Source organism: Arachis ipaensis, chromosome B5 (assembly GCF_059453495.1).
Source record: "Arachis ipaensis isolate K30076 ecotype BB chromosome B5, ASM5945349v1, whole genome shotgun sequence".
Classification (NCBI taxonomy): Eukaryota; Viridiplantae; Streptophyta; class Magnoliopsida; order Fabales; family Fabaceae; genus Arachis; species Arachis ipaensis.
Window position 1 is genome coordinate 64672796 of NC_142440.1, and position 23790 is coordinate 64696585.

A 23790-nucleotide genomic window follows, 5' to 3' on the forward strand; every position below is an offset into this window, starting at 1 on the left:
TAAACTCGGGAAAAGTATGGACTATTATATATTGCTGGAACTCCTTGGTTGTCTACTTTCCAACGCAATTAGAAGCGCACCATTTGGAGTTCTGTAGCTCTAGAAAATCCACTTTGAGTGCAGGGAGGTCAGAATCCAACAGCATCTGCAGTCCTTCTTCAATCTCTGAATCTGATTTTTGCTCAGGTCCCTCAATTTCAGCCAGAAAATATCTGAAATCACAGAAAATCACACAAACTCATAGTAAAGTCTAGAAATGTGATTTTTAATTAAAAACTAATAAAAATATACTAAAAACTAACTAAATCATACTGAAAACTATGTAAAAACAATGCCAAAAAGCGTATAAATTATCCGCTCATCACAACACCAAACTTAAATTGTTGCTTGTCCCCAAGCAACTGAAAATCAAATAGGATAAAAAGAAGAGAATATACTATAAATTCCAAAATATCAATGAAACATAGCTCCAATCAGATGAGCGGGAGTTGTAGCTTTTTGCCTCTTGAATAGTTTTGGCATCTCGCTTTATCCATTGAAATTCAGAATGATTGGCATCTATAGGAACCTAGAATTCAGATAATGTTATTGATTCTCCTAGTTCAGTATGTTGATTCTTGAACACAGCTACTTTATGAGTCTTGGCCGTGGCCCTAAGCACTTTGTTTTCCAGTATTACCACCGGATACATAAATGCCACAGACACATAACTGGGTGAACCTTTTCAGATTGTGACTCAGCTTTGCTAAAATCCCCAATTAGAGGTGTCCAGGGTTCTTAAGCACACTCTTCTTTTTCTTTGGACCTTGACTTTAACCGCTCAGTCTCAAGTTTTCACTTGACACCTTCACGCCACAAGCACATGGTTAGGGACAGCTTGGTTTAGCTGCTTAGGCCAGGATTTTATTCCTTTAGGCCCTCCTATCCACTTATGCTCAAAGCCTTGGATCCTTTTTATTACCTTTGCCTTTTGGTTTTAAGGGTTACTGGCTTTTTGCTCTTGCCTCTTGATTTTAAGAGCTTTTGGCTTTTTCTGCTTGCTTTTTTTTTCTTTTTTTATTTTTTTTATTTTTTTTATTTTTTTATTTTCGCAAGCTTTCTGTATTCACTACTTTTTCTTGCTTCAAGAATCATTTTTATGATTTTTCAGATTATCAAATAACATTTCTCCTGTTCATCATTCTTTCAAGATCCAACATATTTAACATTCTTAAACAACAACTTCAAAAGACATATGCACTGTTCAAGCATTCATTCAGAAAACAAGAAGTATTGTCACCACATCAAAATAATTAAACTAGTTTCAAGGATGAATTCGAAACCATGTACTTCTTGTTCTTTTGTAATTAAAACATTTTTCATTCAAGAGAGGTGATGGATTCATAGGACATTCATAACTTTAAGGCATAGACACTTAAATACTAGTGATCATGAAGACAAAAACATAAACAAACATAAAGCATAAAAATTGAAAAACAGGAAAATAAATAAACAAGGAGATTAAGGAATGAGTCCACCTTAGTGAGGGTGGCGTCTTCCTCTTCTTGAAGAACCAATGGTGCTTTTGAGCTCGTCTATGTCTCTTCCTTGTCTTTCTTGCTCCTCCCTCATAGCTCTTTGATCTTCTCTAATTTCATGGAGGATGATGGAGTGCTCTTGATGTTCCACCCTTAATTGTCCCATGTTGGAACTTAATTCACCTAGGGAAGTGTTGATTTGTTCCCAATAGTTTTGTGGAGGAAAGTGCATCCCTTGAGGCATCTCAGGGGTTTCATGGTGAGGAATTTCCTCATGCTCATGTTGAGGTTCATGCTCTCTTGTTTGCTCCATCTTTTTCTTAGTGATGGGCTTATCCTCTTCAATGAGGATGTCACCCTCTATGTCAATTCCAGCCGAATTGCAGAGGTGGCAAATGAGGTGAGGAAAGGCTAACCTTGCCAAAGTGGAGGTCTTGTTAGCCACCTTGTAGAGTTCTTGAGGTATAATCTCATGAACTTCCACTTCCTCCCTGATCATGATACTATGGATCATGATGGCCCGGTCTATAGTAACTTCAGACCGGTTGCTAGTAAGAATGATTGAGCGTTGAATGAACTCCAACCATCCTCTAGCCACTGGTTTGAGGTCAAGCCTTCTTAGTTGAACCGGCTTGCCCCTTGAGTCAATTTCCATTGAGCTCCTTCCACACATATATCCACGAGGACTTGGTCCAACCTTTGATCAAAGTTGACTCTTCTAGTGTAGGGGCGTGCGTTCTCTTCCATCATTGGTAGGTTGAACGCCAACCTTATATTCTCCGGACTGAAATCTAAGTATTTCCCCCGAACCATGGTAAGCATTTTCTTTGGGTTCGGGTTCACACTTTGACCATGGTTCCTGGTAACCCATGCGTTTGCATAGAACTCTTGAACCATTAAGATCCCGACTTGTTGAATGGGGTTGGTTAGAACTTCCCAACCTCTTCTTTGGATTTCAAGTCGGATCTCCGGATACTCATTCTTTTTGAGTTTGAAAGGAACCTCAGGGATCACTTTCTTCTTGGCCACAACTTCATAGAAGTGGTCTTGATGAACCTTAGAGATGAATCTCTCCATCTCCCATGACTCAGAGGTGGAAGCGATTGCCTTCCCTTTCCTCTTTCTAGAGGTTTCTCTGGCCTTAGGTGCCATAAATGGTTATAGAAAAACAAAAAGCAATGCTTTTACCACACCAAACTTAAAATGGTTGCTCGTCCTCGAGCAAAATAAAAGAGAAAGAAGTAGAAGAAGAAGAAAAATAGAGGAGATGGAGGGAGAAGGTGGATTCGGCCAAGGGGAAGAACAGAGGGTTGTGTTGTGTGAAAATGAAGAAGGAATGAGGGGTTTATATAGGAGTGGGGAGGGGTTAGGGTTCGGCCATTTAGGGTTGGGTTTGGGAGGGAAATTATTTTGAATTTAAAGGTAGGTGGGGTTTTTGGGGAAGAGAGGATGGATGTGAGTGGTGAAGAGGTGATGGGAAAGAGTGATTGAGTTGATTGGTGAGGGGTATTTGGGGAAGAGAGTTATGAAAAGGTGTGAAAAGGAGAGAAGAAGTAGGTGGGGATCTTGTGGGGTCCACAGATCCAGTGGGGCCAAGGACTTTAATCATCCCTGCTCCAATTAGGCATGTAAATTCCCTCTGTAGGCAATCCTGATGTTTAACTCCAGATTGCAGCATGTTTCTGGCGTTAAACGCCACTTCCATGCTTGTTTTGGGCGTTCAATGCCAGTCTGCAGCATGTTTCTGATGTTGAACGCCAGTTTTCCTTTGGGGTGCATTCCTGGCGTTTAAACGCCAGAATGCTGCTTGTTTCTAGCGTTTAACGCCAGCCAGATGCTCCTTACTGGCGTTTAAACGCCAGTAAGCCCTTCCTCCAGGGTGTTCTGTTTTCAAAGCTATTTTTCATTCTGTTTTTGAATTTTTTTTTTGTAGTTTTTGTGACTCCACATGATCATCAACCTAGTAAATCATGAAATAACAAAGAGAAAATAAAATAAAATATATTAAATAATATTGGGTTGCCTCCCAACAAGCACTTCTTTTAATGTCAATAGCTTGACAGTAGGCTCTCACTGAGCCACACAGGTGATCAGGTCAATTTTATAGATTCCCAACACCAAACTTAGAGTTTGGATGTGGGGATTCAACACCAAACTTAGAGTTTGGCTGAGGCCTCCCAACACCAAACTTAGAGTTTGATTGTGGGGGCTTTGTTTGACTCTGTACTGAGAGAAGCTTTTCATGCTTCCTCTCCATGGTTACAGAAGGAGGACCTTGAGTTTTAAACACAAGGTAGTCCTCATTCAGTTGAAGGACCAACTCTCCTCTGTCCACATCAATCACAGCTCTTGCTGTGGCTAGGAAGGGTCTTCCAAGGATGATGGATTCATCCTCTTCCTTCCCAGTGTCTAGGATTATGAAATCAGCAGGGATGTAAAGGTCTTCAACCTTTACTAACATGTCCTCTACTAGTCCATAAGCCTGTTTTCTTGAGTTGTCTGCCATCTCTAGTGAGATTCTGGCAGCTTGCACCTCAAATATTCCAATTTCTCCATTACAGAGAGGGGCATGAGGTTTATCCCTGACCCAAGGTCACATAGAGCCTTTTCAAAGGTCATGGTACCTATGGTACAAGGTATTAAGAACTTTCCAGGATCCTGTTTCTTCTGAGGCAATATCAGTTGATCCAGATCACTCAGTTCATTGGTGAGCAAGGGAGGTTCATCTTCCCAAGCCTCATTACCAAATAATTTGGCATTCAGCTTCATGATAGCACCAAGGTACTTGGCAACTTGCTCTTCAGTAACATCTTCATTCTCTTCAGAAGAAGAATACTCATCAGAGCTCATGAATGGCATAAGGAGGTTCAATGGAATCTCTATGGTCTCTAGATGAGCCTCAGATTCCTTTGGTTCCTCAGAGGGAAACTCCTTATTGATCTCTGGACGTCCCAAGAGGTCTTCCTCACTGGTATTCACGTCCTCCTCCTCTTTTGTGATTTCGGCCATGATGGTCATTTCAATGGCCTTGCACTCTCCTTTTGGATTTTCTTCTGTATTGCTTGGGAGAGTACTAGGAGGAATTTCAGTGATCCTTTTACTTAGCTGGCCCACTTGTGCTTCCAAATTTCTAATGGAGGACCTTGTTTCATTCATGAAACTTAGAGTGGCCTTAGATATATTAGAGACTATATTTGCCAAGCTAGATGGATTCTGCTCAGAACTCTCTGTCTTTTGCTGAGTGGATGATGGAAAAGGCTTGCTATTGCTAAACCTGTTTCTTCCACCATTATTAAAGCCTTGTTGAGGCTTTTGTTGATCCTTCCATGAGAGATTTGGGTGATTTCTCCATGAGGAATTATAGGTATTTCCATAGGGTTCACCCATGTAATTCACCTCTGCTATTACAGGGTTCTCAGGATCATAAGCTTCTTCCTCAGAAGATGCCTCTTGAGTACTATTGGATGCAGCTTGCATTCCATTCAGACTCTGAGAAATCATATTGACTTGCTTAGTCAATATTTTATTCTGAGCCAATATGGCATTCAGAGTATCAATTTCAAGAACTCCCTTCTTCTGAGGTGTCCCATTACTCACAGAATTCCTCTCAGAAGTGTACATGAACTAGTTATTAGCAACCATGTCAATGAGTTCTTGAGCTTCTGCAAGCGTTTTCTTTAGGTGAATGGATCCACCTGCAGAAGTATCCAATGACATCTTAGCTAATTCAGACAGACCATCATAGAATATATCCAGGATGGTCCATTCTGAAAGCATGTCAGAAGGGCACTTTTTGGTCAGTTGCTTATATCTCTCTCAAGCTTCATAGAGGGATTCACCTTCTTTCTGTCTGAAGGTTTGAACATCTACTCTAAGCTTACTCAGCTTTTGAGGAGGAAAGAACTTGGCTAAGAAAGTCTTGATCAGCTTATCCCAAGAGTTCATGCTATCTTTAGGTTGAGAGTCCAACCACACTCTAGCTCTGTCTCTTACAGCAAACGGGAAAAGCATAAGCCTGTAGACCTCGGGATCAACCCCATTGGTCTTAACAGTATCACAGATTTGCAAGAATTCAGTTAAGAACTGAAAAGGATCTTCAGATGGAAGTCCATGAAACTTGCAGTTCTGCTGCATCAGAGAAACTAATTGAGGTTTCAACTCAAAGTTGTTTGCTCCAATGGCAAGAATTGAGATGCTTCTTCCATGTAAATTGGAATTAGGTGCAGTGAAGTCACCAGGCATCCTCCTTGCGTTATTATTATTTTCGGCTGCCATCTCCTCTTCCTGTTCGAAAATTCCTGTAAGGTTATCTCTGGATTGTTGTATTTTAGCTTCTCTTAGTTTCCTTTTTAGAGTCCTTTCAGGTTCAGGATCTGCTTCAACAAGAATGTTCTTGTCCTTGCTCCTGCTCATATGACAAAGAAGGGAATAACAAAGAAAATATAGAATCCTCTATGTCATAGTATAGAGATTCCTTTGTGTGAGTAAAAGGAAAAAAGAATGTAATGTAAAAAAGAGAAGAGGAAAAACTCGAACACAGAGAGGGAGGTGGTGTTCGAATTTTTTTTGGATGGAAGAGAAGTGTTAGTAGATGAATAAATAAATAGAAGGAGATGAGAGAGAGAATTTCGAAATTTAATTAAAAATAAAAATTTAAAATTGAAAGTTAGATTTCGAAAATTAAAGTTGAAATTAAATTAAAATTGAAACAATTAGTTAATCAAAATGAAATTTTGAAAAAGAGGGAGGTATTTTCGAAAATTTTAAGAGAGATTGAATTAGTTAGGTGGTTTTGAAAAAGATATGATTGAAACAAAAAGATAAGATTGATTGAAAAAGATTTGAAAATCAATTTTAAAAAAGATAAGAGCTTAGGAAAGAAGTTAGAAAAGATTTTGAAATTGAATTTGAAAAAGATATTATTGAAATAAAAAAAAGGGATATGATTGAAACAAAAAGATATGATTGATTGAAACTTATTTTGAAAAAAAAAATTTAAAAAGATTTGATTTTGAAAATTAAAGTTGATTATTTGACTAACAAGAAACAAAAAGATAAGATTTTAAAATTTAAAGATTGAACCTTTCTTAATAGGCAAGTAACAACTTGAAATTTTTGAATCAATCACATTAAATGCTAATTAAGAAATAAAATAAGAGAAAGATTTTGAAAATCAAATTTAAAAAGTTTTCGAAAATATGAAGGAAAAATGAAAAAGATTTGATTTTGAAAAAGATTTGAAAAAGATAAGATTTTTAAATTGAAAATTTGATTTGACTCATAAGAAATAACTAAATTTGAAAAATTTTTGACTAAATAAAATCATATTTTCGAAAATTTTGAGTAAAATAAGGAAAATATATTTTTTTTTATTTTTGAATTTTAATAAAGAAAGAGAAAAAACACAAAATTGACTCAATGCATGAAAATTTTGGATCAAAACATGTGATGCATGCAAGAACACTTTGAATATCAAGATGAACACCAAGAACACTTTGAAGATCAAGATGAACATCAAGACTTATTTTTGAAAAATTTTAAGAAAAGAAAAACATGCAAGACACCAAACTTAAAAATTTTTATTCTTTACACATTAATAATTCAAGAATGCATATGAAAAACAAGGAAAGACACAAAATAAGAAAATATGAAGATCAAACAAGAAGACTGGCCAAGAACAACTTGAAGATCATGAAGAATGCAATGCATGAAATTTTCAAAAATAATTTTTAGAAAATTAAAAAGATGCAATTGACACCAAACTTAAATCTTGACTCTAGACTCAAACAAGAAACACAAAAATTATTTTATGATTTTATAAATTTTTTTTTGTATTTTTCGAAAATTATTTTGGGAAAAACGAAAAAGAAGAATTTTTTTTTTCGAAATTAAGAATAATAAAAACAAAAAGCTTAAAATTAAAATAAAATTACCTAATCTGAGCAACAAGATGAACCGTCAGTTGTCCAAACTCGAACAATCCCCGACAACGGCGCCAAAAACTTGGTGTGCGAAATCGTGATCATTCCATTCCTTGGTAACGGTGCTAAAAACTCAATATGCACGTTCATGATCTTATATATGTTTCACAATTTCGTACAACTAACCAGCAAGTGCACTGGGTCGTCCAAGTAATAAACCTTACGTGAGTAAGGGTCGATCCCACGGAGATTGTCGGCTTGAAGCAAGCTATGGTCACCTTGTAAATCCCAGTCAGGCGGATTAAATTGTATTAAGAAATTATAGTGGATGAAAATAAATAAAATATAAAATAGGATAGTGGTACTTATGTAATTCATTGGTGAGAATTTCAGATAAGCGTATAGAGATGCTTTCGTTCCTCTGATCTCTGTTTTCCTGCTGTCTTCATCCAATCAATCCTACTCCTTTCCATGGCAAGCTTTATGTAGGGCATCATCGTTGTCAATGGCTACATCCCATCCTCCTATGAAAATGGTCCAATGCGCTGTCACTGCATGGCTAATCATCTGTCGGATCTCGATCATACTGGAACAGGATTTACTATCCTTTTGCCTCTGTCACTACGCCCAGCACTCGCGAGTTTGAAGCTCGTCACAGCCATCCCTTCCCAGATCCTACTCAGAATACCACAGACAAGGTTTAGACTTTCCGGATCTCAGGAATGGCCATCCATGGGTTCTAACCTATACCACGAAGACACGAATAACTCGGACTCGGTCCCCTGTATTAAATATCCAAGAGATATCCATTCAATCTAAGGTGGAGCGGAAGTGGTTGTCAGGCACGCGTTCATAAGTTGAGAATGATGATGACTGTCACGATCATCACATCCATCATATTGAAGTGCGAATGAATATCTTAGAAGCGGAATAAGTTGAATTGAATAGAAAAACAGTAGTACTTTGCACTAATCTTTGAGGAACAGCAGAGCTCCACACCTTAATCTATGGTGTGTAGAAACTCTACCATTGAAAATACATAAGTGATAAGGTCCAGGCATGGCCGAATGGCCAGCCCCCAAACGTGATCTAAAGATGAAACTAAAGATCTAAATACAATAGTAAAAACTCCTATTTATACTAAACTAGTTACTAGGGTTTACATAAATGAGTAAACGATGCAGAAATCTACTTCCGGGGCCCACTTGGTGTGTGCTTGGGCTGAGCTTGAAGTTTACACGTGGAGAGGTCATTCTTGGAGTTGAACGCCAGTTTGTAACGTTTTTCTGGCGTTGAACTCCACTTTGCAACTTGTTTCTGGCGCTGAACGCCAGACTGCAACATGGAACTGGCGTTCAATGCCAATTTGCATCGTTTAAACTCGGGCAAAGTATGGAGTATTATATAATGCTGGAAAGCTCTGGATGTCTACTTTCCAACGCAATTAGAAGCGCGCCATTTGGAGTTCTGTAGCTCCAAAAAATCCACTTTGAGTGCAGGGAGGTCAGAATCCAACAGCATCTGCAGTCCTTCTTCAACCTCTGAATCTGATTTTTGCTCAGGTCCCTCAATTTCAGCCAGAAAATACCAGAAATTACAGAAAAACACACAAACCCATAGTAAAGTCCAGAAATGTGATTTTTAATTAAAAATTAATAAAAATATACTAAAAACTAACTGAATCATACTGAAAACTATGTAAAAACAATGCCAAAAAGCGTATAAATTATCCGCTCATCAAACGCGCACGCGTTAGGGATGCATACGCGTGATCAAGTTTGTGCCTCTAGCACAATTCCATCCCCAAGCCATCACAACTCTCTGCCCAAACACTCATTGACGCCGATTTTCAGGGTCACGCGTACGCGTCAGTGACGCGCACGCGTGAGGTACGTGTACACGTGATGTGGCTTGTGCACTCAGCACAGTTCTAGCCCCACTCCTGCTCAACATTCTGTCCAATTTTTTTTCACGCACACACATATGATGCGTACGCGTCAGCGATTCTTGCGCATCGTGTGCTCATTTTTTTTTTGTCGCCTGAATGTTCGGTTCCTGTTATAAAATAGCTGCATGATCAGAAAAAAATAGTAAAAACTCAATAAAAATCAAATAAGTAAGAAAACTACTACTATGAAAAATAACTAAGGATACAAAATTATTGGGTTGCCTCACGACAAGTGCTTCTTTAACATCACTAGCTTGACAGTCAGTTCTGCTAATTCAGCAGATGAGCGGTCCTCTGGCGATCAATCTCACCTCCCAGATAGTGCTTCAACCTCTGGCCATTCACTGTAAATTTCCTGTCAGAATTCTCTTCCTATATTTCTACATGACCATATGGTGAAGCTCTGGTATCCACAAATGGTCCTGACCACCGGGATTTCAGCTTTCTGGGAAAGAATTTGAGCCTTGATTTATACAGAAGCACTCTCTGTCCTGGCTCAAAGACTCTGATGGAAATCTGCTTGTCATGCAGTAGCTTGGTTCTCTTCTTATAGAGCTTGGCATTCTCATAAGCTGAATATCTGAATTCATCAAGCTCATTCAACTGAAGCATTCGCTTAATTCCTGCAGCTTCTGAATCAAGATTCAGATACCTGATTGCCCAGTAAGCTTTGTGCTCTAGCTCAACTGGTAAGTGATAGGCTTTGTCATAAACCAACTGATAAGGGGACATGCCAATGGGAGTCTTGTGCGCTGTTCGGTATGCCCAGAGAGCATCATCAAGCTTCCTAGACCAGTCCTTTCTTGAAACACTGACGGTCTTTTCTAGAATCTTCTTGAGTTTCCGATTGGAAACTTCAACCTATCCACTTGTCTGAGGGTGATAGGGGGTTGCCACCTTATGACGGAGTCCATATCTTTGCAGAAGAGAGTCCAGCTGTCTATTACAGAAGTGACTGCCTCCATCACTAATGAGTGTCCTTGGGACACCAAACCGGCTAAATATATATATCTGAAGAAAGCTCATTACCACCTTGGCAACATTGGTGGGTAGAGCCACAGCTTCTACCCATTTGGACACATAATCAACTACCACTAAAATATAGTTGTTTGCATGTGAGGGTGGGAAAGGTCCCATGAAATCAATACCCCACACATCAAACAACTCAACCTCAAGAATCCCCTGCTGTGGCATTTCATGGTTGGAAGGGAGATTTGTGGGTTTTTCACATCTGTCACAGTGGTTCACAAATTCTCTTGAGTCTCTGAAGAGAGTCGGCCAGTAAAACCTGCTCTGAAGGACCTTTGTAGCTGTCCTCTCACCACCAAAGTGGCCTCCATAATCAGAACCATGACAGTGCCAAAGGATTTGCTGTGTTTCGTCATCTGGAACACATCTTCGGATTATACCATCTGAACACCTTTTAAAAAGGTATGGTTCCTCCCAAATGTAGTACTTTGCATCAGTCAATAGCATCTTCACTTGTTGCCTACTGTACTCCCTTGGAATAAAATTCATGGCCTTATAATTTGCAATGTCTGCAAACCATGGAGCCTGCTGAATGAAGAACAATTGCTCATCCGGAAATGTCTCAGTCACAACTGTGGGTGGTTGTACTCCTGCTTCAGGTTCAATTCTGGAAAGATGGTCAGCCACTTGATTTTCTGACCCTTTTCTGTCTTTTATCTCAATATCAAACTCTTGAAGGAGCAACACCCATCTGATTAATCTTGGTTTACAGTCCTGCTTGGTTAGAAGGTACTTCAAAGCAGCATGGTTAGTGTAAACCTTAGAACCCAGTAAATAGGACCTAAACTTATCAACAGCATACACAACCACTAATAATTCCTTTTCTGTAGTTGTGTAATTCTTTTGGGAATCATTTAACACACGACTGGCATAGTAAATGACATGTACAAGCTTACCATGCCTCTGTCCTAAAACAACTCCTATAGCAAAGTCACTAGCATCACACATTAATTCAAATGGTAAATCCCAGTCAGGGGGACTATGATGGGAGCAGAGGTAAGGTTTGCTTTCAGAGTTTCAAAAGCATGCAGGCAATCAGAATCAAAGACAAAAGGCACATCAGCAACCAACAGGTTGCTTAATGGTTTAGCAATTTTAGAAAAATCCTTTATAAGTCTTCTATAAAATCCTGCATGACCCAAGAAACTCCTTACTTCCTTAACATTAGTTGGTGGTGGTAATTTTTCAATTACCTCCACCTTTGCTCTATCAACCTCAATTCCCTTACTTGAAATCCAGTGTCCCAGAACAATACCTTCTGTAACCATAAAATGGCATTTTTCCCAGTTCAAAATAAGGTTTGATTCTTGACACTGTTTCAAGACAAGAGATAAGTGCTTAAGGCATGATTCAAAAGAATTACCAAAAATAGAAAAGTCATCCATAAATACCTCAATGAACTTTTTAACCATGTCAGAAAAAATTGAAAGCATACACCTCTAAAAAGTTGTTGGAGCATTACAAAGTCCAAATGGCATTCTCCTGTAGGCAAATACTCCAAAGGGGCATGTGAATGCTATCTTCTCTTGATCTTGAGGGTCCACTGTAATTTGATTATATCCAGAATATCCATCTAGAAAACAATAAAAAGCATGACCAGCTAACCTCTCAAGCATCTGATCAATGAAAGGCAGGAGGAAATGATCCTTCCTTGTAGCAGTGTTGAGCCTCCTGTAGTCTATGCACATTCTCCATCCTGTGACTATTCTTGTAGGAATTGAGCTCATTCTTTTCATTCTTGATCACTGTCATCCCTCCTTTCTTGGGAACTACCTACACAGGACTTACCCAAGGACTGTTAGAAATAGGATAAATAATACATGCTTCCCATAATTTCATTACCTCTTTATGGACCACCTCTTTCATGGTTGGATTGAGTCTCCTTTGTGGTTGCACAACTGGTTTAGCATCATCTTCAAGGAGGATCTTGTGCATACACTTGGTTGGACTAATCCCTTTCAAGTCACTAATGGTCCACCCAAGAGCTGTTTTATGGCTCCTGAGCACTGAAATAAGCGCCTCTTCCTCTTCAGGCTTTAGGGAAGAGCTAATAATCACTGGATATGAATCATTTTTACCCAAGAACATGTATTTCAAAGAATGAGGTAAAGGTTTGAGCTCAAGCTTGGGGGCTTCCTCCTCCGCTTTAGGCGTGTGGACTTCAGCCTTCTGGGGTGGTGAATCATCAACTTCCACTAATTCATACTCAGAAATGGGATCCAGAATGTCATCAAGTACCTCAACTTCCAGTACCTCTTGAACAAGTGGTTCAATAACATCTATTTTCATACACCCTTCAGAATCATTAGGGTGCTTGAGAGCTTCAAAAACATTCAGAACCACCTATTCTTCATTGACCCTCAGGGTTAATTCACCCTTTTGCACATCAATAAGAGCTCTACCTGTAGCTAAAAAAGGGTCTACCAAGTATAATAGAGGATTTTACCTCCTCTTCCATGTCTAATATAACAAAATCAATAGGAAAAATAAATGGTCCTATTTTCACAAGTAAATCCTCAACAACACCCACAGGTAATTTAATAGAAAGATCAACAAGTTGAAGAGAAATACGAGTGGGTTTTACCTCCTCAATTGAAGCTTTTTCATCACTAAAAGTGGCATGAGATTGATGCTAGCTCCAAGATCACATAAAGCTCTCTGAATGGTTACATCTCCAATGGTGCAAGGAATCACAAAACTTCCTGGATCTTGCATTTTCTCAGGAAGTTTATGTTGAATAATAGCACTACATTCCTTGGTTAACACCACTATCTTTTGTTCCTTCCAATTCCTCTTGTGGGTCAACAACTCTTTCATTAACTTTGCATAGAGAGGCATTTGCTCAAAGACCTCTACAAAAGGAATGTTGATCTGTAGCTTCTTGAAAATATCTAAAAATTTAGAAAATTGCTTTTCTTTGGAAGCCTTCTGAAGCCTCTGACGATATGGCATTTTTGGCTTGTATTCAGGAGCTTTTGGCAACGTAGAATAAGTGTCAAGAGAATCAGGGAATGGGTTGTCTGTACGCTTAGGAGGGGCGTGCTCCACTTCTCCCTTCTTCTCCTCTGGAGCTTCATTTTAAACTAGCTCTTCATTGGCCTTGGTCTCAGAGCCAGCTACTTTACCACTTCTCAATTGAATAACCTTGCAATCTTCTCTTGGGTTCACCACTGTATCACCTAGAAATGTACTTGTAGACCTCTCAGGTATTTGCTTACTCAGTTGGCCCATTTGCACCTCTAAATTTATGATGGAGGCTCTGGTTTTCTGCATAAAACTCCTCATCATCTCCCAATTAGAATCTTCTTGGGATTTAGAGTTTGCCTGCTGAGGTGGTTGTTGCTGCTGAGACTGAAATTGGCAGTTATTGTAATTGTTCTGTTGGAAGCCGCCCTGAGAATTATTGTTAAAGTTTTGAGGTCTCTGAGGTTGGTCCCTCCATCCAAAATTTGGGTGATTTCTCCACCCCTGATTGTATGTCTTAGAATATGGATCATTGTTGGGATTCCTAGGACCACTCCCCATGTAATTGACCTGTTCAGAAGAGGATTGAGCATAATCATAATTATCATTTTGTACAAAGTTACATGCCATGTCATAGGAGACCTCTTGAGGTGGATTTTGGGTGTTGATAGCTGAGACTTGCATGCTACCCATCTGCTGAGTAAATAGATTTATTTTTTGAGACATAAGCTTGTTCTGAGCAAGAAGAGCATTAACAGCTTCCACTTCCAACACGCCTCTCTTCTGAGAGGTCTCAGAGTTCACAGGATTCCTATTAGATGAGTATAAATATTGGTTGCTAGCCACTAATTCAATAAGCTCAATAGTCTCCTCTGGTGTCTTCTTCTTGTGCAATGAACCACCCACAGAAGTATCTAAGCTTATCTTGGACATCTCACCCAAGCCTTCATAAAAGATATCTAATTGGGTCCATTTGGAGAACATGTCCGGAGGGCATTGCCTAGTCAGTAGCTTGTATCTCTCCCAAGCTTCATAAAGAGTTTCACCTTTCTTTTGCTTGAAAGTCTGGACCTCCGATCTAAGCTTAGTCAGCTTCTTTGGTGGAAAAAATTTAATAAGAAACTCAGTAACAACTTTCTCCCACGTATATAAACTCTCCTTTGGTTGGGAATCTAGCCATAGTTTTGCTTTATCCCTTAGAGCAAACGGGAAGAGCATGAGTTTGTACACCTCAAGGTTCACTCCATTTGTCTTCACGGTATCACAAATCTGCAGAAAATCATATATAAATTAATTTGGATCTTCATGGGGAAGTCCATGATACTGGCAGTTTTGTTGCACCAGGGTGACCGATTGTGGCTTCAACTCAAAGTTGTTCGCAGCTATAGGAGGCACTACAATACTTTTTCCATAAAGATCTACAGTAGGAGCAGAATAAGAGCCAAGCACTCTCCTTTGTTGATCATCCCCATTCGGATTTGTCACATTGACATTAACAGCATTATTGTGATCTATGGTGGATTCTGCAGCCTTGCAAAGTCTTGCTTGTTGTAAATGTCGCCTATAAGTCCTTTCAGGTTCTGGATCAAAGTCTAACAGAGGTTCTTTGTCCCTGTTTCTGCTCATAAACAGACAGAAGACAAGAAAAGATGGAATTCTCTACGTCAGAGTGCAGAGAACTCCCAGTGAGGTAACTTGTGTAAAGAAATAAAATAAAAATACTAAATAAATAAATTCGAAAATAATAACATAAATTAAATAACAAAATTTCGAAAATTAACAGAAAAAATAAACAGGAAAATTAAAATAAATTTAACTAGGTAACACCAAACTTAATTTCAGAAATTAAGGAAAAATATTAATACTATTGTTAAAGAAATTTTCGAAAATAATAAGGCAAAATTTAAATAAATTTAAAACTAAAACACTTAATCTAACCAATCAAACAACTGATAGTTGTTAATCACAGTCAATCTCCGGCAACGGCACCAAAAACTTGGTGCGGAAATTTACAACCACAAACTAACCAGCAAGTGCACCAGGTCGTACCAAGTAATACCTCAGGTGAGTGAGGGTCGATCCCACGAGGGTTGATGGACTAAGCAACAATGGTTGATTAATTGGTTTAGTTAGGCAAACAGAAAATAGTGTTTAAGAGTTCAAAGACATTAAACAATAGCAAGAATATTAAAGAAAAGCAAGTAAATAAGTTGGGAATAAAGTATTGAAAGAGCAGTTAAGGTTTCAGAGTTATCTATTTTCTGGATTGACTTTTCTTATTAATTTATTTTAATCATGCAAGACTCAATTTATGGCAACTATATGTGACCAGACCCTAATTCCTTAGACCTTTCTAGTCTCCTCTAAAATTCATCAACAGCCAATTCCTTGGTCAATTAATTCCGATTAGGGGGTGAAGTTCAATTCTAGTTATATGCCACAAAAATTCTAATTACCCAAATATAAGAGGATTATATGTCACGTATCCTGTTAAATCCAGATAATTAAAAATTAGGAGAATATGTTTTCAAGCTGTTGTTCAAGTAAAGAGCTTTTCCAAGTTATACAAGAACTCAATTAGAAAGAGGGTCATACTTCCGTTCCACCCAAATTCATAAAATAAAGAACGAAAACAATTCTCGAAATATAAATTAATACATGAATTAAAATAGAAAAACAATAAAATCAATCCAGACAATAGATAGAGCTCCTAACCTTAACAGTGGAGGTTTAGTTGCTCATGGTTCAGAGAGAAAAATAAGGATTCTGATAAAATATACTTTGGTAGTCTGGAATGGGATTTTCTCTAGAGTAATTCCAATCTCCTTTTATATCTAATCCTAATTAATTTAAAATCTATCTTCTAAAATTAAAATAATATCTTTTCCTATTTTAAAATTTAAATTTAAATCAGAATTAATTAAAGCAATCAGCATGTCTTCAATTGATGGATGGGGACCCCTTGTTTCGTCTACTCTGCAGCTTCTAATCTGTGTTTTCTGGGCTAGAAATAGGGTCAAAATAGCCAGAAATCACCCCAGCGTTTTTCTGCGTTTTCTGCACGTGGCGCATGTCACGCGTACGCGTCAGTCATGCGTACGCGTCGATGGTCTGCTTCGCGTGTCACGCGTATGCGTCAGGTACGTGCACGCGTTGTTGTGCAACTTCTCTTTTCACGCGTACGCGTCAGGCACGCGCACGCGTCAGGCACGCGCACGCGTCGCTCCTCGCTAGTCAACTCCTTGGTTTCTTCTTTTTCTTTGCAGAAACTCCATCAAATCCAACCAAATGCTACCTAAAATAAATAGAATTGCACAAGACTCAAAGTAGCATCCATAGTGGCTAAAAGATAATTAATTCTTAATTAAACTCAACAATTTAAATGCAAATTCACTAGGAAAAGATAGGAAAGATGCTCACGCATCAAGTAGTCGGAGATCCGACGAGAAATCTGGAGGAGAGGTTGGGAAGTCCTAACCAATCCTATCCGAAAGTTGGAATCTTGATGGTGCAAGAGTTCTATGCTAATGCATGGGTCACTAAAAATCATGACACTAGTGTGAACCCACATCCCAAAAATTGGAGCACCATGGTCCGAGGGCGACCTTTGGATTTCAGCCCAGAGAGTGTAAGGTTGGCGCTCCTTTTGCCAATAATGCAAGGAGACCCACATCCTTACACTAGAAGAGACAATTTTTATCAGAAGCTGGATCAAGTCCTTTCAGATATTCGTGTGGAAGGAGCTCAGTGAAAGAGGGATGCTTAAGGCAAGCCTATCCAACTGAGAAGGCTTGACCTCAAACCCGCAGCTAGAGGATGATTGGAATTCATCCAACGCTCTATCATCTTTACTAGCAATTGGTCAGAAGTTACCATTAACCGAGCCATCATGATTCACTGCATCATGCTTGGAGATGAGGTTGAGGTACACGAGGTAATACCTCAAGAATTGTACAAGAAAGCTGAAAAGCCTTCCACCTTAGCAAGGTTGGCGTTTCTCTGCCTTATATGTCACTTATGCAATGCAGCTGGAATTGTCATAGAAGGAGACATCCCCATTGACGAGGAAAAATCCATCACTAAAAGAAGGATGGAGCAAACTAGATAGCCTACACATGCACCTCAACAAGAGCATGTGGAGCAGCCTCAACAAGAAATCCCTGAGATGCCTCAAGGGATGCATCTTCCACCCCAAGGTTATTGGGATCAACTGAATACTTCTTTAGGAGAATTGACCTCCAACATGGATCAGCTGAGGATGGGACACCAAGAGCATTCTACCATCCTCCATGAAATAAGAGAAGATCAAAGAGCCATGAGGGAAGAACAACAGAGGCAAGGACGAGACATAGAAGAAATCAAGCCCTCCATTGGATTCTCCAGAAAGAGTAGTAGCCACCATCACTAAGGTGGACCCGTTCCCTTAATCCCCTATTGCCTATGTTATTTTTCTGTTTTCCATGTATTTTATCTTGTTGTCTATTTCTAGTGCATGATCATCCTTATTTTATGTCTTAAAGCTATGAAATATTCCATATATCTCTCACCTTTCTTGAAAGAAAATTTTATTTGAAAAATAAAAGGGAGATACTTGAATTTCGAGTTATATCATAAGAATAGTTCAATTATGTTGATGTAGTGGCATTGCTTTTACTTTCTGAATGCATGAATGAATAGTGCATATTTAATGTTGGAATTAAGAATGTTGGCTCTAGAAAAAATGATGAAAAAAGAAAAGTATTGTTGGTAATCTGCAAAAATCCATAAATTGATTCTGGAAGCAAGAAAAAGTAGCAAAAAGAAAGAAAAAGAAAAAGAAAAGAAGCGGAAAAAAAAAGAGAGAAAGCAGAAAAAGAAAGAGAAAGAGAAAGAAAAAGTCAATAGCTCTTTAAACCAAAAGGCAAAAGCAAGGATCCAAGGATTTGAGCATCAATGGTTAGGAGGGCCTAAAAGAAACAAAATCTTGGCCTAAAGAGTTCAAATGAGCTGCTTCCCTAACTATATGCTTGTGGTGTGAAAGTGTCAAGTGAAAAGCTTGAGACTGAGCAGTTAAAGTCATGATCCAAAGCAAAAGAGTGTGCTTAAGAACTCTAGATACCACTGGCTGAGGATTCTAGCAAAGCTGAATCACAATCCTAAAGGGTTCACCCAGTTAAGTGTCTATGGCGTTTATGTATCCTGTGGTAAAACTGGAAAACAAAGCACTTAGGGTCACGACCAAGACTTAAAAGAAGCTGTGTTCAAGAATAAAAAAGAACTGAACTAGGAGAGTCAATAATATCATCTGGATTCTAAGTTCCTAAAGATGCCAATTATTCTGAGCTTCAAAGGAAAGTGAGATGCCAAAACTATTCAAAAGTGAATAGCTACTAGTCCCGCTCATCTAATTGAAACTGAGCGTCATTGAAAATTCTGAGATTTATTGTATTGTTCTCTTCATTTTAATCCTACTTTGTTTTTGGTTGCTTGGGGACAAGCAAGAGTTTAAGTTTGGTGTTCTGATGAGCGGATATTTTATACGCTTTTTGGCATCATTTTCATATAGTTTTTGTTATGTTTTGTTTAAGTTATATTATATTTTCATAGGTTTTAGTGCAAAATTCACATTTTTGGATACTACTTTGAGTTTTTGTGTTTTATGATGATTTCAAGTATTTTCTGGCTGAAATTGAGGAGTTTTGGCAAAGTCCGATTCAGAGATAGAGAAAGAACTGCAGATGCTGTCAGATTCTGACCTCCATGCACTCGAAAGATCATTTCTGGAGCTACAGAAGTTCAAATGGTACGCTCTCAATGTCTATGGAAAGCTAACATTCAGGGCTTTCTAGAAATATATAATAGTCTATACTTTGCTTTTGAAATGAAGACCCAAAACTGGCGTTCAACGCCAGCCACCAACCCCATTCCTGGCGTCCAATGCCCAAAAGGGAGCAGCTGGCATCCAATGCCCATTCAGGAGTCCAAAGTTGGCATCCAATGCCCCAGAGGGAGTACCAACTCGTGGCTTCACTCAAGTTCAGTCCAAACACTCACCAAGTGGGCACTACAAGACTAGTTTATCTTATTTATGTAATTTTTAGTCATTAGATTACTATTTAAGGAGGAGATCACCCATGTTTAGGATCTTCTTCCCCCACTTTTACTTTCGAACATTATTGTACAGTATGAGTTACTAACCTCCTAGGTTAAGGTTAAGAGCTTTGCTAATTCTTATGGATTAATAATATCACTATTCTATTTCAATCTATGCTTGATTACATTCTAAGATGTATCTTCGTTCTTCATCCTAACGAATTAGGAGTGTAACTTGATTGTCATCCCTATTTCACATGGGTTCTTGCGAGTCCTTGATCGGATAGTACTGAACCACATGCTTGATTATACATCTCTTAAATGGCTAATCCACGACTTCGTTGGGTACTTGGAGACATCAGTGCAACCGAGGTACAGGGCGATTAGGGCCTTTGTGGTATAGGCTAGAACTAGGACGCAACATTCTCTGATCTGGAAGATGCGAGCTTGTCTGTGGTGCCTTGAGTAGGATCACCAAGAGAATGGACTGCAGGAGCTTCAACCCCATTCAGATTGGATGACCACTGACCTGGCGTTTGATCTAAAGCAGAGGAGGCTAATGACCACTGACCTGGCATTAGTCATTTACAGCCTGCCATGGAATAAATCATCAGAAGTTGGAGTAGATGGTGAGAAAAGTTGATCTAGAAGGAAGAAGCATCTCTGAAGCCTCAACCGTTCTCTCATCACTGACTTCATATCTATCTAGTAACATTTTTTTATTTATCTGTTTTATGCATTTTTCATAACAACTATCATCTTTTCAAATCGCCTGACTAAGATCTACAAGGTAGCCATTGCTTGCTCAAACTAACAATCTCCATGGGATCGACCCTCACTCACCTGAGGTATTACTTGGACGACCCGGTGTACTTGCTGGTCTATCTGTGCGAATATTGCGAAGTCAATTTCGTGCACCACTTGGTATGACCCGGTGCACTTACTGGTTAATTTGTAGTTTTCAAAATCCGCTTCACTATTCAATCTAATTTTTCACCAATTCATACATAATCACAATTCTCAATACCTAACCTTCATGAAATTAAAAAATTCAAAGAGGATAAGAGTTTCTCACCTTTACCTGTTGATCATATGGATAAAACACAGCAATAGCTCATACTAGAGTACTCCTAAAACATCAAAATTACAAAAGTTCTCAATACCCAAAACTAAAAACATGAAAGTGAAGAGAAGGGAGAACTAGGTGAGAAATTTTGCGTTTCTTACCACTTTATGTAGAAAGATTTGAAGAGAATTCCGAGACCAACTCGTGGCCCAAACGGCTCGTCAATCGAAAATACGAATCGAAAGTTATGAGCAATTTAGTGTGACGTGTGAATAGTGACACAGGGCATTTGTTCTTCCTCCCCCATCACCTTTTCTCTCTTTCTCTTTCACTTAGGAATATTGTGGCTGAAGTGTTTTAGGGCAAGGGGTATTAGTGTATGGGCCTTGGGTCCAAGTATGGCCCAAGGTTGACTTTTGGTGCGTTTGGCCTAATTTTGGGACAAAACCTTTATGATTAGTGTTTCAATGTGTATCCTAAATATTTTTGCTTTTCCGAACTATAAAATTAAATTTCTAATTTTCTTGGCTCATAATTAATCTATTAGTTAATTATTTATTAATTAACCGAAATTTACACCCATTATCTCAACTATTGCAAAATATTGTCTCTTTAGCAATTTCACCCTTAATTCAATGTGTGAATTAGCCTAAATATAGCATCACAATTTAGAGTTATTACTACTAAGACTAAATTCAATAAACTGAATTTGGTATAGCGGCACCACAATTCATCCAAAAAGGCATTCTTCTATTGTAAATTAACAAACTATAAATGATTTGCCTAATAAATAGAATTAGAACATCTAATTAACAAACTATACAATTGTAAATGAAAAAGACAAGTATTATGTAAAAAAATTGTACCTTAAGATCACATCCAAGGATCTTTTCATGGAGCATTTTTTCTAAATATTTTTCATAACCAGATTTAAATGTGCCATTGTCACACTTTCAAGAAGTAGTTACAAGCTCTACCAAACATTCAATTAGTTTGGCGTCTCCGTGTGGTGTTCATTGATACTTAGTTTTCTTTGAATTAGGTCGAGAATTCTCTTCCATTTTTTACAGATTAATAAATAGAAAATAACACAAATAAAATTATTTTCATAAGCAGATTAATAAGCAAGTAACAAAGTATATTCAACAATTTTTATTTATAGATTAATAACTAATAAGTACTTTGGAAAAAGCATGCTTTATATCTAAATTATAATCTATTGCAGAACATGGCAACAATAAGATATGATTAGATCAATAACTCATTTACAAAGAAATTATTACACTAGACTAAGAATGCAGTAAGTAGCATGGTGATTAACCACTGAAATTACTTTATTTGGAATATACTTTAGTAGTGTGTTCGCTGAGGCAAAACCACTAATGACTCATATTTTTCAACTTCAGGGAGTAAAGTTAATATTTGAATATTAGGGACTCAAGTGACTAATTCATAAAGCTTAAAGGACTAAAATGAAACTTTTATCTATTTGTATGCTTGACAAACACAGAATGCTAAAAAAGACAACAAGTATTAGAATAGAACTTCATACAAATCAATATCACTTTGAAAAGAAAAAGAATGCATATGCCTGTGAAATTCTGAAATGAATGCATGCATGCTTGCTCGTATGTGCACTCTTTTAATGCTCTTAGTTTCTTTTTACCTAAACTATAATCATATATGGCAACTATAATCAATACATAATACACATTCTCTCTTAGCAAATCTTTATATTAATTCATTATGTATAAATGCAGCCAAGCACAACATCTTTCATGATAGAACTTCTTTCAGTAAGCTTTTAAAAATGGCAAGTTGGACAACATTACACGAAGTAAACAGTCAAATATGTCATAAACAAATCAAATTTCACTAACATATGTAACGAATAAATCAAATACTACCATAAACTACATCATATGTCATATATTTCATTGTTGGCAATAAAAGTCATCAACATATATTTGCAACTCTACAAAAAGCAGTCACCATTTCCAACATTCACCAAATAACTCACAGCACAAATAGAGTTCAGCCAAATAATAAATAAATTAAATAACAAATAAAAAATAAAATTTAAACAGAAACAAGGTCAAACCACAGGTTCTAGTAGAAAGACAATTACAGCACTAACAATTTTAAAAAAAAAAATATTAGAGAGAAACATAGATGAATACCTAAATTTCTAAGATGACAAGCAACCATGGATACATAAATATTCAGTATCCTTAACCCAAATTCTTACCTGAAGAAATCTTGTACTTGAAAAAGATGAACAAGATTGCAGAAGACAAATTAAACTCTCTCTGGTGGTTATTGCTGAGATGCGAGGAGGGAGACAGGTGAGGAAGGCGCGATGATGACACCAGCAGGAAGCATATCTCGAATAAACGCGGAGGCGAGAGATGCACGAGCAGTCGAGCTCAGATGGAGGAGAGAGGCCAAACGCCCGACCACACGACGTGAAGGATCCGAACAGAGTCACCGCAATAGCGGCAAAAATGCAGTAGCGGTGAACCGAGGTGAATCTTCCTTCTAGAATGAGGTTTGCAGTGATGGTGCAAACTCAAATCGACGGCGAGACGGCACCGATGCTAGTAGATCCTCTATGAATTTGAAGAAGAGGTAGAGAATATGCTCTACTAAGATTTTTTTTACTTTATTATACACATTCTATTCTCATTGGAATTAAAGATAACCAGGAGGAAATAGAAATTAAATTAGTGATATTTTAATTTCAGAGAATAAAAATTACTTAGGAATATATTTTTAAATTTTGAAACAAATATAGGAATAAAAGTTCTCTTATTCCCATCTAAACATTTCTGGGAATACTTTAATATTCCCCCAACCGCACACACCCTAAGAAAAATTGAATTACCAATGAATTGGAATTTGATTACTAGTGATATGTCATAGATATATCTTGCAAGATTAAAGTATAGAGTGAAAAGCATTCTTCTTAAAGTTCAACATTTCTAAAACCTAAACTCTTTTAATCATATTACTCTTTCAACCATTTACTGTTTGCCTTTTATTCATTGTTTTATGTTAAGGAATTCTAAAACCCTAAATTCTAATTGCCTGACTAAATTAATTAATTGACCATTATTTACTTAATCCGGGATTAATTCTCGTAAAAATAATCTACTCCCGTAGTATTATTTAATACAATTCGGTACACTTGTAGATAGTAATTTGCAAAAATCTGCATCAACAATCACGATGATACTATAATCAAAGCCAAATCTATTAATAGACCTTCTAACT

The 23790-nt window shown here is 37.8% G+C and overlaps 2 non-coding genes across 2 annotated transcripts; both read left to right on the forward strand.

Annotated features, from left to right (window-relative positions):
- The first annotated feature begins 5288 nt into the window (after positions 1-5288).
- LOC148564458 (small nucleolar RNA R71) lies at positions 5289-5396 on the forward strand. The gene has a single exon (XR_015884467.1). It is a non-coding gene; the product is annotated as a small nucleolar RNA R71 (small nucleolar RNA).
- Positions 5397-14358: 8962 nt separating this feature from the next.
- On the forward strand, positions 14359-14465 carry LOC148564459 (small nucleolar RNA R71). The gene has a single exon (XR_015884866.1). It is a non-coding gene; the product is annotated as a small nucleolar RNA R71 (small nucleolar RNA).
- Positions 14466-23790: the final 9325 nt, after the last annotated feature.